Source organism: Cicer arietinum, chromosome 7 (assembly GCF_000331145.2).
Source record: "Cicer arietinum cultivar CDC Frontier isolate Library 1 chromosome 7, Cicar.CDCFrontier_v2.0, whole genome shotgun sequence".
In the NCBI taxonomy this organism is placed as follows: Eukaryota; Viridiplantae; Streptophyta; class Magnoliopsida; order Fabales; family Fabaceae; genus Cicer; species Cicer arietinum.
In genome coordinates, this window is record NC_021166.2 from 47419430 (window position 1) to 47435355 (window position 15926).

At 30.1% G+C, this 15926-nt stretch overlaps 1 pseudogene; it reads right to left on the reverse strand.

The window, feature by feature from the left end:
* LOC140918829 (zinc finger BED domain-containing protein RICESLEEPER 2-like) overlaps positions 1-10019 on the reverse strand; it is a 20354-nt pseudogene extending 10335 nt beyond the window's left edge.
* Between the last annotated feature and the right edge of the window lie 5907 nt (positions 10020-15926).

Here is a 15926-nt window from a genome sequence, read left to right on the forward strand (position 1 = left end):
CGAGACATTAAGAGATTCCCCGTTCTTAACGCCCAGTTAACTTAAACGATTTTTCTTTAAAACAAAATATTAAGTAACCGAGACATTAAGAGATTCCCCATTCTTAACGCCCAGTTTACTTAAACGGTTTTCAAAACAAAATATTAAGTAACCGAGACATTAAGAGATTCCCCATTCTTAACGCCCAGTTTACTTAAACGGTTTTCAAAACAAAATATTAAGTAACCGAGACATTAAGAGATTCCCCATTCTTAACGCCCAGTTAACTTAAACGATTTTTCTTTAAAACAAAATATTAAGTAACCGAGACATTAAGAGATTCCCCATTCTTAACGCCCAGTTAACTTAAACGATTTTTCTTTAAAACAAAATATTAAGTAACCGAGACATTAAGAGATTCCCCATTCTTAACGCCCAGTTAACTTAAACGATTTTTCTTTAAAACAAAATATTAAGTAACCGAGACATTAAGAGATTCCCCATTCTTAACGCCCAGTTAACTTAAACGATTTTTCTTTAAAACAAAATATTAAGTAACCGAGACATTAAGAGATTCCCTCTCCTTAACGTCCAGTTAACTTAAACGGTTTTCAAAACAAAATATTAAGTAACCGAGACATTAAGAGATTCCCCATTCTTAACGCCCAGTTTACTTAAACGGTTTTCAAAACAAAATATTAAGTAACCGAGACATTAAGAGATTCCCCATTCTTAACGCCCAGTTAACTTAAACGATTTTTCTTTAAAACAAAATATTAAGTAACCGAGACATTAAGAGATTCCCCATTCTTAACGCCCAGTTAACTTAAACGATTTTTCTTTAAAACAAAATATTAAGTAACCGAGACATTAAGAGATTCCCCATTCTTAACGCCCAGTTAACTTAAACGATTTTCAAAAACAAATATTAAGTAACCGAGACATTAAGAGATTCCCCATTCTTAACGCCCAGTTAACTTAAACGATTTTCAAAAACAAATATTAAGTAACCGAGACATTAAGAGATTCCCCATTCTTAACGCCCAGTTTACTTAAACGGTTTTCAAAACAAAATGTTAAGTAACCGAGACATTAAGAGATTCCCCATTCTTAACGCCCAGTTAACTTAAACGATTTTTCACAAACAAACGCACATTAAGTAAACGAGACATTAAGAGATTCCCCATTCTTAATACTCATTTAACTTAATGGTTTTCAAATTTCACACAACACAAACTCAACAAATTCTCACATCAAAACATATCAATTCATTTATTCACAAATCCAACCATACACATATCAAATTTCATCAATATCAATTAAGAGCATGTCAAAAACAACGAACACAAATCGACACAATCCACTACTCAAAACACACAAGTTTCATTTACTCAAAATCTTACATACGTGAGGTAAATTCATTTTTCCCAAAACAATACTCCCATCCTAACAAAATTCGTTTCCACACAACCACATATAAGGCCCTAGATGCAAACTAAAAGTTTGGAAGGAGCCCTTACCTTCGCGTTAGCTCTAACGTGCGTTTCTGGTACCGCGAGCAAATCCGGTAAAAATCTCCGCTCGCAACGTCGCCTCCAAATTGGTCCCCTAGCACCGTGGCGTGGTAGTGAGCAACTTTCCCTTCTAACTCTTCGCGAAATGAAGCTTGGATCTAGAAGAAACGGAGGGGTTTGTGTTTGAATCTCAAATACCGTTTTTCTTCGTTTTCGAATCAAAGAGGAAGAGTGGAGTTGCGAAATCCTTGTTCTAACACTCACCCAACCTTGGGTTACTAGTCTTGAAGAAAGAAAGCAACGAAAGACGAAAATGGAGGAGAAGGGAAAATGGGGGGTCACGCGTAGGGAGGAAGAAGATGGAATTCTGAATTTTCCTTCCTTCCTTTTTCCTTTCTTTGTTTTTCCTTCCTTTCTATTTCCTTCTTTCCTTTATATAACCTTTTCGTTTCCTTTTCCTTCCTTCTAATTTCCTTTCTTTCTATTCTCTCCAAGCAAACATATATATATATATATATATATATATATATATATATATTAAATATAACTTAACAAATATCTCAAAATATCTAGATATTTGTTAAATTACCATTTTACCCGTAACGCATTAAATTCTCCGTAAAGGATTTACCGCACTTAATTTAAATTTATTTATCGACGAGTAATTCTAAACGGGGTCAAAATAACTTTTTGATCCTATACACTGCATAATATTATTAACTTTGGCTAAAAAGCCTCCGAGCCAAAATCCAAAACATATAAAATACATAAAGTGTACTTTAAAATTATGGGTCTTACAGATAGTGAATGAGTTGTTTCATAATTCTGAAGGTCCAAGAACATATTCTTATATGTTCTTGTTGCTCTTAAACAAGCATATGAAATAAGATTCAAGAAAAATTATTTTCAAGCCTTATATGGAAATTCTCACACATAATCATTCTAGAAGAATTGGTTGAATATTCGCTTTGGAATTAATCAAGCTTTACCAGTCCCAAATCATATCTATCAAGATTTAATTTTTTGTGAAGATACGCTCAGAAGATTCAAGGAGAATTGTTTTCTAGCATTATTTAGAAATTATCGCACATAATCATTCTAGAAAATTTAGTTGAAGATTTGATTTGCAATTAATCAAACTTCAACGGTCATAGTCTCAAACTGTATCTATCAAGGTTTACTTTTTTTTTAAGATCTATGTTGACCTTGCACAAGGAAGACACATTTAGAATTTGTTTGAGACAGTATTGAAATCCTAATTTATGCTATATATAGGGATTAATTCTAAAGAAGATAAAACAACATAACAACTCAGAAAACCTTATTTACTCAAAAGTCTCTAAGTATTAAGAATTCAAGGTTCTAGTTTTATCGAAGACACTCGTTCAACTTTATATTATAATTGCTTAGTTCTATGTTTTAGTGTAAAGTTAATTGTCATCAATCCGCTTATAAGAAGCAAAATAGAACTTAGTTTCACCCCTTTGTAACCCAAACCAATAGTGGTTATTCTGCCTCAATGACTTGTAGGTTTTCAAGTTGGAAGTTGAGAAGACTTGACTTGTAGGATCAAGGTGATGTAGTGCCTCACTGGTATGTAGGTTTCAAGTTGAAATTTGAGAAGACTGAATTGTAAGGTCAGATAATGCAGTTTAGGTTTTGAATTACTGGATAAATCCTTTTGGTCAAATGCTTGTAGGATCAAGGTGTTGTAGTGCCTCAAAGGTATCTAGGTTTCAAGATGGAAGTTGAGAAGACTGAATTGTAAGGTCAGATGATGTAGTTTAGGTTTTGAATTACCGGATAAATCCTTTTGTGTGAGGGGACTGGACGTTGCTTCCACGTTGGTAGTGAACCAGTATAAATCCTTGTGTTTTTCTCTCTGTCTGATACTTTGTTTTATTAATGTGTCTGTTCTGTTATATTTGTTCTAGTATCATGAACTAGATTTTTGAAAAGATGTTGTTAATAAGGCAAAATACAATTCAACTCCCCTTTCTCGTATTTTTGCACATTCAATAAAAGCATATATAACCCTAAAATATATGTTAAGGACTATTTATTTTAAGGTAACATAAATTATGAGTAAATTAGGAATAATAATACATGTGTTGTTCTATTGAATAAACAAAATAGCGTATAAGTGTAAGAAATGTTTAACAAAGCAAATGACATTCTAGATTAAATGTATTATTTTAATTAAGAACGTATTTGAGAACATTATAAAGTAAATCTTCATTTAGTCACAAGAGACAATTCACTAAAGTAATGTGACCAACTAGCTTTATAACAAGCATTTGACAACTTACACTTTGAGTCAACATTTGCACTTCTCATCACAAAGCAAAAGCACTACAATGATCATATACCTCTCTGGCAAAAGTCAATAATCAGTTAAAACTTTTGGTGATCTTCTAAGCAAGATTCTCCGGAAAAAAAGACAATGATATTTAAATCACATAGTCTTCTAATACAGTTTATATTTAGATAAAGTCAATGCATCTGATCAATCAATGAATGACGATGTTAACAAAGAAGTATCATTATTCGTTTGGATACAAAATTAATTAGAGATAGAAGTTTGATTCTCTAGCTAAAAGTACAAGTGACGTGGCACTAGAATATCAACATTCTTTTGTAATCAATACAACTGATGTCTCACCAACATCTTATAATTAATACAATATAATTGTCTAAATTGTACAAAAACAACCTATAATAATATTATGAACAACACATTTCTCTCAACGGCAAAATGTACTACTACAACGTGGCAAAATGTTCAACGGCTCTATTCCTAATAGATACATTTCTCTTGATATTATAATAAAGGAATTAAAATTGTAAATTTGCATGATGGAGAAGAATAATGATCAATGATGATTGGAAAAGGACTAATAGTTCATCATCCATGATCCAAGAAAGTCATCCACGATAAGAAGACACCTAGAAGTTTCTAAACAATGATCGTCTGATCCACCTTCATTCATTGACAGATCATGAAAATCAAAAGAAAATCACCACCTTTAGTGATATCATTAGTGTCAAAAGAAAAAGCAATGTTCAAATTAAAATGATTCTAAAAATACCTTGAATATATCAAAAGAAAGATTGAATGAAAAATTCTCTCCAACGAGATTTATTTGTTATTGATGCAAAACAATGAAGCTATTTTATACACTTGAGTTGATATAGGTAGGGTTGGACAACAGGCTGGGTAGGGCGGGTTCGGGCCTAAAAACACCAACCGGCTCAATCTGTGATTGAAAATTACAAGCCCATTTTTGCCCAATACAAAAATCGGGTATCCGGGTTGCGGGTTAATCGAGTGGTTACATCCGGGTTGAATCATTGTTTGGGCCATTCAAACTTTTTTGGGCCATTCAAATTTTTTTGACCCAATAACATGTTTATTAAAATAACTATTTTTTTTGTTATTTCTTAGGAAAGTAGTAGTTTATTATCAAATATAAGACCACTTTTGAGCCATTTAAAGACAAAATTTGTACTTTTTTAAAAAAAAATTGGGATACTAACATTCACATAACATACAATTATATTCCTATAATGCAACAACTTACAACTACAACAACTCAGTTTACAACTAAATTCACATAACATACAAATACAGCAGCTTACAACTAAAAGTTTTCCACAATCCTTGTTTTTCAAGTCCAACAGATTACAACTAAAAGTTTAACACAATCCTTATTTTTCAAGTCCAACAGATTATAACAACTTAGTTTTTCAACAACAACTCAAGTACATTCACGTAATATTAATACATTCACATAACAGCTTAGTTTTTCACAGCAACAGATTATAACAGCTTACTTTTTCAACGACAGATTATCACAGCCTAGTTTTCAACAACAGATTATCACAGCCTAGTTATTCAACAACAGATTATAACAGCTTAGTTTTTCAACTACATTCACATAATACTAAAGTCTAATATTGATACACACTTCTTGGAAAATATTGATAGTTTTAATTGACTCTATGAAAATACAATTATCAATATATATTTCCAATTTGTTCCCATTGCGAACCTAAAAAATTAGAGCAAAAATTAGTAACCAATAACCATTGTAAAAATATGTTGTTGATGTGTACCATAGAAAAAATAATTCAATACCTTGTTTGCAATCAACATCAAAAAATTCCAAACTTGATAACGCCAAATTTACTTTAGCTTAGTTTCATGTATAGCAACCTAGTTTGAATAAAAAATAATGCAATCAACATTATTAGATCATTCATTTTGAATCAACAATAAGATCAAACTAAGAAATCAGGTTGACATACCTATATATGTTGTTCACAATAATATAAATTGCAGCTACTAACTTAGCTAATATTAAATAAAGATTTAACACCAAGCAATCTGCAAGAACTCCTGCAACCTACATAATCAATATTATACTCAGTACTTTAATTTTATTAAAAATAAAATTCTGATAGTTCACAATTGACTTAAGATAAAAGGTAACATACATATGATCAAACACTTGTTTTTCTATGACTTGCAACAAAATCAGTCTCATAATCTAATGCACCAGCTGTTGGGAAATAAAAGGGTAATTATATAAGAATAACAAATTAATCTTATGTTCTTGCTTATCACAGAAATGCTAATATATGCTAACATATATCTATAACATGCAGTTTAGATTGCTAAGAGAGTAACAGTTGTAGTTGTAGCTACTTACAATTTTGGTTACTAACAATTTTTGGCAATTAAAATAACAATAAGATATAACAATAATAACTTACCAAGCAGAACAACAGTTTATACAAATCCCAAAAAGCTTGTGTTGATATTGTCATAGAGCCAAGTTAGTCTTTGACTTAAGATTGTGTGAGGTCAAAACATTCAAAAAAGTCTAAATCTGAAAAGTTTGGCATAATTAGTTAGTACTAACACAATATGCTAATATATGCTAACATATATCTATAACATGCAGTTTAGATTGCTAAGAGAGTAACAGTTGTAGTTGTAGCTACTTACAATTTTGGTTACTAACAATTTTTGGCAATTAAAATAACAATAAGATATAACAATAATAACTTACCAAGCAGAACAACAGTTTATACAAATCCCAAAAAGCTTGTGTTGATATTGTCATAGAGCCAAGTTAGTCTTTGACTTAAGATTGTGTGAGGTCAAAACATTCAAAAAAGTCTAAATCTGAAAAGTTTGGCATAATTAGTTAGTACTAACACAATATTGACAAAATCATTTCAAATTAGTAACAATAAAAAGGAATATTGCATACAATAATTTTATTCAACCACAACTAGGTGGTTGTGATGATGAGCCACCTGCAGTAGTTGCCTTTCCAATTGACATTCCTTGAAACTCTGAAATAACTAACAAAATAATAAACATTAGACTATATTATGAACATATAAATATATGAGACAGTTCAAAAAGTTAAAAGATACATAAATAATTTTACCTTTAATAATTTCTTCAGAAAGATCAACATCTTCACTAAGATTTAAGTCTTTGAAACAAGTGAGTGAAGGTTTTAGCCAATTTTGTGTGTAAATTAATGCTTCATCCATTTCTGGCTTTAAAGAGCTTCTAAAGGTTTCAATGACTCTCCCACCAGTACTAAAAGCACTTTCAGATGCAATTGTAGACACCGGTATAGCCAAAATATCTTTGACTATAAGAGATAAGATTGGGTACTGAGTTGCGTTACATTTCCACCAAGCAAGAATATCAAACTTTTCACTCATCTTCACACACTTACTAGAATAATATCCTTCAAGCTCATTTTGTTGGTCAATTGAGTCTTTCTCTTTCAAATGGTGTCTTCAAAAGCTTGTGCTCTGGCCATTTGTAAATTATGGGCAGCAACAACAGAGGTTTCATCATGGGAACCACTGTCAACAGCCATGGGAGTTGGTTGTGGTAAATTATTTTCTTTTGTCATGGATTTTCTTATACCATTTGAACATTTTAGTTAGATCTTCTTTAATTAATGTGATCAATTCAATAGCCACCTCTGATTTAGTTGCATACATATCTTGAAAGCACCACTCGACACATTTCAATTTATATCGTGGATCAAAAATTACCCCAAAGTATAGCAACTTATTAATGTTTGCAATATTACCCCAATACTTATCATATTTTACTAACATATCCTCAGCCACACTTGCAAAAATGGTGTTCAAATTCAAAGAGGCATTTTGCAGCGCACAATAGATTGTAGACAATTGGTGAAAAGCTGCATGTATACTCTCATGTTGTGAGGAGGAAAACACTCTAGTTGCCTCATAAAATAACTTTAAAAATGTTGCAAACGCCCTAGCTGTATCCCAATCATAACTAGTTGGGGGACCAGCTTCTCCAAAGAAATCCTTATAACTTGACTCCTCAACCTCAAACTTCCTAAGAGCTACTTGAAACTTCTTTGTAGCCTCAAGCATCAAGTAGGTTGAATTCCAACGAGTTGAAACATCAAGAGATAGCAATTTTTTACAAGATATTCCAGCTAACTGGACACATTCCCTAAACTTGGCAGCCCTATGAGGTGAAGATTTTACAAATCTAACAGCATTTCTAATGCTAGAGATTGCCAAAAAAATTTCTTTCAAGCCATCAGTTACAACTAAATTCAGAATATGAGCAGCACACCTCATGTGGAAGTGTTCCCCATCCCCCATCAAACAATCCATATTATTTATCTTTTTTTTCAAAAAAACAACAGCTACATCATTGGATGATGCATTATCAACGGTTATAGTTGACACATTTCGAATCCCCCAATCCTTTAAAACCTCTTCAATCTTCTTACCAATTGTGTCACCCTTATGGTTTGGAATTACTGTGAAACTAATAATCCTTTTTTGATAATTCCAATCATTATCAACAAAGTGTTTCGTAAGGGCCAAGTAGTTAAGGTTTTGAATTGAAGTCCAACAATCTATTGTAAGAGCTACCCTATTGCAATCAGACTTAAAAAAAGCTTTCAACCTTATTTTTCCTCCATAAACAACTGAAAACTATCCCTAGCTACAGTTCGTCTAGACAGTATTGTAAATTGTGGCAGCAATGTTCTCAACATATACTTAAATCCTTCACCTTCCACAGTTTTGAATTGTTGTTCATCCAAAATCACAAAAATAGACAATGCCCTACGACAAGCTTGAAGGTTTAATTTACTACTTGTTGAAACCAAACCAGATCCTTCTACATTAGGAAATGTAAGAATAGCTTAGATGGGGTCATCATATACAACCAAAGGTTTTTTGGCACATCTAGTAAGGTGGTAGTTGAGGTTAGAGGTGCCATGAGTTCGAGAGTCACACAAGTATATTTTATTTACATGCGGCAGATTGTACCTCCTCTTCACTAGAATTAATTTTGTTAAAGTGTTCCCAACATTTAGAGGATTGCCTAGGACCACTTACATTAGCTTTTCTCTTCTTTTTAACTTGATTGTTAGCCAATTCAGGTCCAGCAACTATAGTTGTTGCTGCTGCACCAGCTTCAGTAGTGTTGATATTTGGAGTTGGTAAATTTCGACTAGGTTGGTTCATCACTGAAATCATGAAGGAGCATTAATAACCAAATACCAACCATATGGAATTATTTATTGTAAGTTCATTGACTTTTAAAGGGTTGTAATAAAATTTTATGGGGGTGTATTAACTTTTAAATGAATGTAATTTAACATCCAAGGATTGTATTACTCTATTATTTAAGTGGTTGTAATTAAATATTTAAGGGGAGTTATGAATATTTAAGAGACTTTAATTTAACCTATAAGGGAGTTTAATTCTTATGTAAGTGACTATAATTCAAGAGTCCAGTGTATTTCACACACACTAGACTTATTCAACCCATTGAAGGTTAACTATAATACAGTATCTAGTGTGTAACTAGCACAGTGTACTCATTAAACAATATTAGAATAATATTCAAACAAATATCCATTAAGAAAAAGAAAAAGCATATAATAAACAAAAGTATATATTAGAGAAACATGCATCAACAAAAACTTAAGCATGCATATAATACATTTAAAAGTATGTATAAGAAAAAAAAATTAAAATACATTACAAGTTATAAATAAAAAAATCAAATAAATTTAAAAGGGTGCATAAAAAAAATTACGCATACATTAAAAAAATTGAAGCATTACAATTAAACAGAAGCGCGCATTAAAAAAAAACTGAAGCACTAATTACATTTAGTAAAAAAGAAGCACAAGATACACTTAAAAAAAAAAAAAAGCACATTTTTAACATGTTAATTGAACTCATAAAAAGAACCAGAAACTTTAAACACATATTAATTAAACACATCTTAAAAAGAAATATACAACTTAAATATATAGCATTCATTTATAGGCATAAAAATATAGTATACATTTGAAAAACTTATAAACATGAAATAGAAACAATATAAGCATCAAACTGAAGACGAAAAAATAGAAGCACAAACTTACAGTGCTCTTGCTCTATAATCACCCCTTGCTTGCTACTGTTATTGGCTCGTTGATCCATCTTTTCCAGCCACAAGCCAAGAACATCAAGTATGTTTTTTTCCAAAATATGCAAAAAAAAATCAAAAAATGAAACTCTAGAAAGTATTTTGGGAAAAAATCAGAATATTCATATCTAATAATTATTCATATCTAGACATCAGAGTTTGAATTCATACAAGAATATTTAAATATCAGAATATGCATATTAGAGTTTTCTAGATATAAATATTTATTAGAGTTGGAAATTAGAGTTTGAATTCAAAAATCAGAATATTGAAACTCTAGAGTATGCAAAAAATCAAAGAAAAATAAATAAAAGAATATTTACCTTGACGATATGAGATCCGATAAGCAGAGAAAATGAAACAAAAAGAATAAAAATAAATTAGTTATATGAAATAATATCAACAAATCTAATAACTAAAAAAAAGCTTTGTTTTTTTACATCATACCAAAAAAATAATAATAATAATAATAATAATAATAATAATAATAATAATAATAATAATAATAATAATAATAATAAGAGTATGAATATCAAATGTTGGTCAGAAAGAGCATAAATTATCAAATATCAAATGTTCTACCTAGAGGAACTGCAAGGTTTCAAGGTGATGGAAAATTAAATTGGATGTACTAAAATGAGAAGTATTAGGGGACAATAACTTAACAAATTGTATTGTCATGAGTATATAAATAATAAAATTACCAAGTGAATCATGGCATTATACTAGTAAAGTTTTGATACTACAAATAAGATATGTCTAAAGGTAGTGATTGAAACAGAAAGTATCAACTAACAGAAAATGTTTATACTTTCTAATCATGGTTAGCATACAATAAAACAACTAAGAAAATGCACATGACACATTCTTCAATTTAAAACAAGAAGACAAAGAGTCTGATACAAATTAACAGCAACTATTTAGAGCTTATAATCTCAAACGAAAATAAATTTTTCTTAATTGATTAATCTATTTGCTAACAATGCAAAAAGTAATTTCAATTTCAAAATCTAACCTTGCCATATAAAACAAAACAGTATCCTTAAAAAATTTGTTATCATGATGTATATTGAAGACATCAACAATATTAAGAACAAAATAGAAAGTTAAAAAGTAAGAATTAATGTGGAAAATTGAACATAATGGATTCTTTGCCTTAACAGTAATAAAACAAACCAAAACCAACTCACCTGACATATTCATAAGAAAAAAAACAAATAATTTAAGATGAGGACAAACAATTAGTAGGACAAATAACAGAGTTAAGAACAGGACAAACTGCATGTTAAGGTGAGGCAGATTACTACATAATAACACATTATACTTAAGAAAAATGAAAAATCTAATATATAAAACAGCATGCAAAAACAAAAAAAACCAAACTCTAGAAAATCCAAAAACAAAAACAATAGTTAAATCAAAACCCTAATTATAATAAAAAGAAATAAAAACCATAACACAATGCAAAATAAATTAGAAAAAGATTAACATGTTTAAAACAACAAAGATGAAAAATGCTATTTTTGAACACGAGATTGAAAATGCTCACAAAGAGAAAAATGTTTAGAACAACAAAGACGAAACTAACAATCAAAAATGAAACTAAGACAAAACTAACATAAACGAAACTAGCAAAGACGAAACTAACAGATTTAAAACAACAAAGACGAAAAAAGATAGTTTTGAAAAACAAGATTAAAAAGTTTGGAACGAAAAAGGTGAGAGTTGAGAAATAAGAGATAGAGTGATAACCTGGAATGGATGTGGCCGCCACTAACCGTCGTGGGCCGCCGTTGGCCGCCGTTGAGGATTGAAGGAATTAGGGTTTGCTGGTGTGAAGAACTAGGGTTCGTGACAGGATGATGATGAGAGAATGAAATTAGGTTGTGGGTGGGATTGTGAGACTGATTGAAATTAGGGTTAGGGTTGAGTTATAATAATGGGCCAAATTAAATTGGATTTAATAGACCCATTCCAACACTTACTAATAAATATTATAAACTGTTATCGGGCGGGTCGTTCACCGCCGGACCAAAATCCATGACTCGAACCCGCCCGAGTCTACCCTATTGAACCATTCAATTCTACCCATGTGACACGTTGGGTCCAATCCAACCGGCCCAATTTACCTCACCCGTTGCGGGTCGGCGGTAAAAAGCGGGCCCATCTCATTTGTCCAGCCCTAGACATAGGAATTAATTGTAATATTCTCTCAATGAGAGTTAGAGATTTTAAAACAAACTTTGTTTCAATTTAGACACAAACTAAAATTGATGTAAATTAGTTCAATAGTGACAACAACTATTTAATTCATAAGAGGTACCTAAACAGGTATAACAATAGTTGGATCCTCAACGACAATTTGGTGGTAAAATCTGGAGAGGCAGAAGAATAATGTTCTAATCTTGAAGAGGCAGAGTAAAGAATACTTATTTGCTATTGGATTATAGTGGATTAAGTCTTCAATTGTATTGAGACAAAATCTCTTCGTAGAGGAAGGACTAACTGTAACAACAGTTTATTAAGAACTAGTATAAAAATATTGAGTCTTCTCTCTCTTCCTTCATCTCTTTAATTTGACTAGTTCTCTATGGTTTAACTTCAATTTATGTAAATTGTTTTATAACCAATGTTTAATGTTTTGATAAAGAACACATTTTAGTTTATAAAAAAATAAATTTCAAAATAGTCAAACACAATTCAACCCCTATATATGTGGTTTTCTAACACCTTCAAAAATCTTTCTATTTTTATTCCTTTCTTCTTATTGGTTTTGCCCTTTTTTTTTTTTTTGACATGCAACAATGGATTTCAAATATTTCACAACAAACACATCCAATCCCTATTATCTACATCCTAATGAAAACATTTCCCTAGTTCTTATGACACCATTTTTGGATATAAAATACTACAACTTTAGGTCTATTGCAGTGAAGGTTGCTCTCATCTAAAGGAATAAATAAAAACTCTTGGATGACACTCGTATGCAACCTTGGAACATTTATCTTCTATACATGGTTGGTCCAACATATATATATTATTATATATATTGAGGTCTACAGCGAATTTTAATATAAGAACTAAAGTGAATTTTAATATAAGAAATAAAGTGAATTTTTTAAATTTTAATTTGACATCACTAAATTAATATAATTTATGTCATGTAATATTTCTTTTTCAATTGATTTGATATTGTTGAGATAATATTAAATTTAGTAAAAACTTATATGTTTTAATTTTAAAAATATTAAAATTTAAGGCCTTTTTATTAAATAAAAAAAAATTAGACATTTTTATTAAATACAAAAATTTATTTTTCATAGAGATTTATTGTTTTAGTGGTTTTATCCTCGAGTTAGACTCTATTTCTACAGTATATATAGATTTTGCGTAAAACTATGGTTTTATCTTGGCTCGATAGGGAGATATAAACATGCGTCTAAGGAAAACAACTTACTAACACCAGAATTAAACGTCGAGCGTTGTGGTTTTAAGTTTAGATTAAGCGGCAAGAATGCATGCCACTAGGTATAGCCCCAAAACACACTTGTAAATTCACCTTTATACTTTTTTTTATATAAAATCCACTTTTATACTATTAAAGTAGCAATGTGATACAGTAAGATAGGTTTTTCATTACTAAATCATGAAAGTCAGATGTCAAGTTGGGAAATCAACTATGTATTTATATAGTAAGTTGAAATAGTCAAATCAATTAAATAATGACAAATATAATTATTTGCATTTCGTTAATATATTTTATCGTAACAATAAATGTTTTTCTATTAAAGATATGTCTCTTAAACATTAAAAAGAAGAAAACCAACACATGATTAATTGAATTCAAACGGGAAGAATTCATTGACAAGAAAAACATTGCTTTAACTATTAATTATAATTATAGTGATTTTTTAAAAGAAATAGTAGAATAATAGAAATACACAATGGGAAGAAAGTGAAAGTGACAAAGGTGTAAAATTGATTTTTTTTTCTATTCTCACTCTCATCTATTTTACTAAATAGATTATATGACTCTTTGACCAATCTTTTATAAATTGACAACTCATTATTATTGTATTTTTAAAATAAATAAAAAATTCTTAGCACTTGTCATAAAATAGTATTATTACTTAAATTTTAATATAAAAAAATTGATATAATAAACTCCACTCAAGAGAGAGAAGTTTGATCTCAAAATCAAATCACAAATGATAAAATTGGATTCAAAGAGCAATCAATTATTGTAACTGATAAGAGGATGGAAACATGTAAAGGAAGCGAGGATGAAAGAATGTTAGATTTTGTTAGGTTTAGTTAGATATTTTATATAAAAGTATATTTTATACTAATTGTACTATAATTATATACACTATCATTTTAAGTTTTATATTTCTTTTTAAGTATTTTTCTTTTTCTTAGACTCAACTATAATTCTCAACATGCTATCAAAGCAATAATTATTCCACTACATTATTTTTCAATATTTTCTTGAATAAAATTTTCATTGAAACTTCGTTGATTCATTTTTATAATTCCATTTTCTATTAAATTTTGGAGATTTTCCATTAAAATTCTAGTTGATTCTAACTAGTTTCTTTTTTACCCTTGTTCATGTTGCTATGATTATTGATTGAAACTCTTATATCAAGAAATTCTCCAATAAACAATGTTCCGTCTACATGTTCCTCAACAAACAAGAAGACTTTTTAATGGAATGATTGATGAGTTAGAGGGTTCTATACCTTGTGAATTTTTTTGTTTCACAACTTTCTTGGTAGATTCATTTTCCCATTCTCTTAATGAAGTGCTTTGTAACATTAAGACATGGTGATTGGGTTTGTGAATTTGTTCTTCATGATACTGCAAAAGTCAAACATACAAAGTGTGTGGTGTTTTGGTTCTCTATTATTTTGTTGATCGTAGTCATTATTGACTTTGTATGTTCCTCCCATATGGTAGTTAAATATTCTTAATTTTCTTTATTCTTCTATCTATGGTAGTAAAACAATTATAATTTTCTTTGATCTTCTACTCTATGGTAATTAGACATTTCTCTTGGTGTTTTCATCTTTAGGTGGTTAAGTTTTATAGTCAAATTTAGTATTTGTCGTGTAAGTTACTTTAGAGATATTATATAAATGTGTATCTGACACTAATTGTATCATAATTCTTCACACTATCATTTCAAATTTTATATTTCTCTTTTGATTAGGTTGAACCATGATTTTCAACAAATAATCTTAAGAAGACGAGGAAGAATCAAAAGAAACTTTTTGAAAGTATCAACAACTTTAAGCAAACCATGATTGATTTTGGTCTTATATTGGAGTGGATAACTATGCATCTCATCACTATCATTCTTCTTGGGGATGATCCTCCAGTTTTGTGTTGTCTTCCCAGCCTTCTGATTCATATCTTCCTAAGCCTTTACCTCATTCTCTTCGGACGATTCCCCATTCAGATCCATTTGGTGTTTCCGTACATGTACGAACATAGGTACACCCATCATGTTTTAAAAAGTTCAAATTGATCAAATTATTCTTAACTCATCAAATTTTCAAATCTTTTATAATCGTACTTGAACATAGTAAATATACTTAAACTAAGTTTGCGTATCCATACCTGAACTGAATTTGTAAAACCTAAAAATTCATAATCTACATGGAGTATGTGAACTGAATTTACATAAATATACTTCAAATGGGTTAACGTAATTTTAACTCGGTTTGCATAAATATACTTGAACTGAATTTGCATAACCATACTTAATTTTAGACTTTATTCAAACTTGTAGTGAAAACTATTTGAAACTCCTTCTAGTTTCAGTAATACTTCTTGACCTTCAAACATTCATTGCAAGGAACCTATCAACAAACTGCAAAAGCTAATAGAACCAAATGCAGAAAACAATTCAACAGGTC